General features: G+C 42.1%; 1 protein-coding gene across 27 annotated transcripts in view; it reads right to left on the reverse strand.

Annotated features, from left to right (window-relative positions):
- The window catches only part of LOC120054769 (CUGBP Elav-like family member 5), a 243,630-nt gene that overhangs the window by 95,865 nt on the left and 143,807 nt on the right, over window positions 1-3,958 (reverse strand). The window lies entirely within an intron of this gene.

A 3,958-nucleotide genomic window follows, 5' to 3' on the forward strand; every position in this document is an offset into this window, starting at 1 on the left:
CGAAGATGGCATTCAAAAAGTTTATAAAATGATTTATGTTCACAGAGCAGGAAACAAAAAAGCAGATGAAAGGATGTCTGGCCCTGAATGTTTGTTCATTTAGTCCCAGTCCCCCCCCCCCCCCCCCCCCCCCTTCCCATGTTTTAGTCCAAAGGGAACTCTCTGTAGATCCAAAACAAATTACCTTAATAATAACACAGCAGGCAGATTTTTAATGAAAAAGGGGCCAAGATCTGTACCGATTTGTGACAAGATTACCGAAATATGCAAAGCAATCTCCTACCCTTCACGGCCCTCTCAGCCATCTGTAACCTGGAATAAGGCTCTTTTTGTATTGCTCCACAACACGACTAGTCTCCCAATTCCAAGTCAAGTCACCAGATGTCTTCTTTTTTTTTAAAGAGTCCAAGATCAACATTTTTTTCACTGCCATTCTTTTTCTCCAATGTATTTTTTTTTTACTGTCCAATTCCCGGGCCGAGTTAAAAAGGTCAGATTTAAAGACAGGGCAGTGCCATAAAAGCATGACTTGTTCAAGGAGAAACACCATAATGGGATTTTAAAACGTCTTAATAACATGCTGATATATGAGGGAGAGGCCTGGGCCACATTCATTAAGTGCTAAACGTATCTATTTTCACCTTGAGGAACGGAGTAACCTTCGTCACTGGAATTATTCCATAAATTTACCCATCGTAAATAATAACTAGCTGGGGTTTTGGCCCCTTGTTTCCTGGCTCGCTTACGCTAACCCTCCCACTCTCGACAAAACACTGCCTTTCCCTGTAGGATCCCTGTGAGCCGAGGTGACCCCATATTAATGTTGCTTTTACGCTGCCGTGCATACCGCTTCTAACTGCAGTACGCACGGCTAGATTACCGTGTGTGACACTGCACACCAACCACCCACACGTCCAACGCATCATGTGAGATTGAATATCTTATGGAGGGAAAATATCCCCAAGACAAGTTCACTGTTTACTGGTCACTTCAGCATCTTTAGAACTGCTAACTCACACGGCAAGTACAAACCAAGATGGAGAATCTTTAGAACTGCTAACTCATACGACAAGTACAAACCAAGATGGAGAATCTTTAGAACTGCTAACTCATACGGCAAGTACAAACCAAGATGGAGAATCTTTAGCACTGCTAACTCATACGACAAGTACAAACCAAGATGGAGAATCTTTAGAACTGCTAACTCATACGGCAAGTACAAACCAAGATGGAGAATCTTTAGAACTGCTAACTCATACGACAAGTACAAACCAAGATGGAGAATCTTTAGCACTGCTAACTCATACGGCAAGTACAAACCAAGATGGAGAATCTTTAGAACTGCTAACTCATACGACAAGTACAAACCAAGATGGAGAATCTTTAGAACTGCTAACTCATACGGCAAGTACAAACCAAGATGGAGAATCTTTAGAACTGCTAACTCATACGACAAGTACAAACCAAGATGGAGAATCTTTAGAACTGCTAACTCATACGACAAGTACAAACCAAGATGGAGAATCTTTAGAACTGCTAACTCATACGGCAAGTACAAACCAAGATGGAGAATCTTTAGAACTGCTAACTCATACGGCAAGTACAAACCAAGATGGAGAATCTTTAGAACTGCTAACTCATACGGCAAGTACAAACCAAGATGGAGAATCTTTAGCACTGCTAACTCATACGACAAGTACAAACCAAGATGGAGAATCTTTAGAACTGCTAACTCATACGACAAGTACAAACCAAGATGGAGAATCTTTAGAACTGCTAACTCATACGGCAAGTACAAACCAAGATGGAGAATCTTTAGAACTGCTAACTCATACGGCAAGTACAAACCATAGCTGTTGGTATACCCGAGGCTGTATCGCTATAAGACACAGTAATGGTCTTCCAGAAGGCCCGACGTCTTGTATATAAGTATACGTATACCACCGCGCGACGCCTGAAAACAAAACCAAACAAAAAAAAAAACAACATATATTAATCAGACATATGGTTATCAGACCTGAGGCATGTATAGTACTAAGACAGTAATGGTATCTGCGCGAGTGCATGTTCCACTAGTAATCATACGTACTGGTATCACACGTAGGCTCCTGTACTAGTATAGACACTGTAGGGTTAAACCCCCTGAGGCTCTTAATAGTACTCAGACCCGCCGTATGGTATACCGAGGCTTGTATAGTTAGATGATTGTATACCGGGTATATCTAAGACTGTATGGTATACCGAGCTGTATAGTATAGACTGTATGGTATACCGAGGCTGTTATAGTATAGACTGTATGGTATACCGAGGATGCATAGTATAGACCTGTATGGTATAGCCGAGGCTGTATAGTATAGACTGTATGGTATACCCGATGGCGATAGTATACGACTGTATGCGTATATCCGAGGCTGTAGTATACGTTCAGACTGCATCGGTATACCGGCCAGGGCTGCATAGTATAGACGTAGCGTAATAGCCTGCTTGTATATAGATAGAACGTCAGGAACCTGGCGTATAAGTATAGACTGCTATGGTAGACCGAGGCTGTATAGCTACTGACTGGATAGGTATCGCGGGCTGTATAGTTATCAGACTGTCATGGTACATACCGAGGCTTGCGATAGTATAGACTTGGGATACGAGTGTATAGTATCGAGATGTATACCGACGACTGCATAGTACTCAGCACACTGTTGGTATCAACTGTACTGAGGCTGTATGTATATCCAGCTGTATGGTATCACCCCGAGGCTGCCTCGTATAGACTCGTATGTATGAACCAGGCCTTGTATACGTATCCAAGACTGTATAGGTATACACGCGAGGCTTAGCCTAATATATGACTCGTATTGGTCATACCGCAGGCTGTATATGTAAACACTATGGATATTTACCGAGGCTGTATAGCTATAGACTGTATGAGTATACCAAGGCTGATATAGTATAGGACTGTTGGTTATAAACCGGGAGGCCTGCGATACTAGTAATAGACTGTATGGTATACCGTAGGCTTGTATAGTATAGACTGTATGGTATACCGAGCTGCATCGTATAGACTGTATGGTATACAGAGCTGTATAGATAGACTGTATGGTATACCGAGGCTGCATAGTATAGACTGTATGGTATACCGAGGCTGTATAAGTCATAAAGACAGTTGGCTATCACAGCCAATCGGGCTGTACCAGTCTAGAACTGTATGTGTATAAAACCGAGGCTGTATAGTATAGACTGTATGTGCTAGTACCACGAAGCTGACAGTATGTGTATGGACCGACTGATATGTGTATAACACCGAAGGCTCGATATAGATATACAAGTACTGTCATTGTACTACACCGAAGGCTGCATAGTCATAGCAACTGCTATGGGAATAACAACACAACCCCGCGAAGGCTGTAATAAGTAATAGACTGTATGCGTATAACCCACGAGCTAGTATAGTATAGACTACGCTAACTGGTATCACGAGCTGTAATGATTAGTTAATAACTGAACCTAGATATCTGGATTATAAACAGAGGCTGCTATAATTTAGGACTGTATGCGTACAACCCGAGGACTGCATACGTAATAAGACATGTATGTGTATACCGACAGGCTGCTAATACGTACTCCCAGACTGTAATATGTCGTTATACACCCCGTGAGGCTTGTACAGAGTAATAAAACAAGACTGTATGGGATATACTCAAATAACCGTGAGATGGCTCAAAGCATACGATATAGCAGACCCTGTTTATACACCCCGAGACTGTATAGTAATAACACGCACTGTATGTTATAACCACCGTGGCTCAGTGCATAGTATAACGAACTGTATGGTCATCCCGAAGGCCCGATATAGTTATCTCACGTATGGACTAATACCCAGGAGGACTCGTATCAGTATCAGACTGTAGAAGGACTAATACCCGAGTTTATAGTATAGACTGTATGGTATACCGATTCTGTA

Source organism: Salvelinus namaycush, chromosome 10 (genome assembly GCF_016432855.1).
Source record: "Salvelinus namaycush isolate Seneca chromosome 10, SaNama_1.0, whole genome shotgun sequence".
In the NCBI taxonomy this organism is placed as follows: Eukaryota; Metazoa; Chordata; class Actinopteri; order Salmoniformes; family Salmonidae; genus Salvelinus; species Salvelinus namaycush.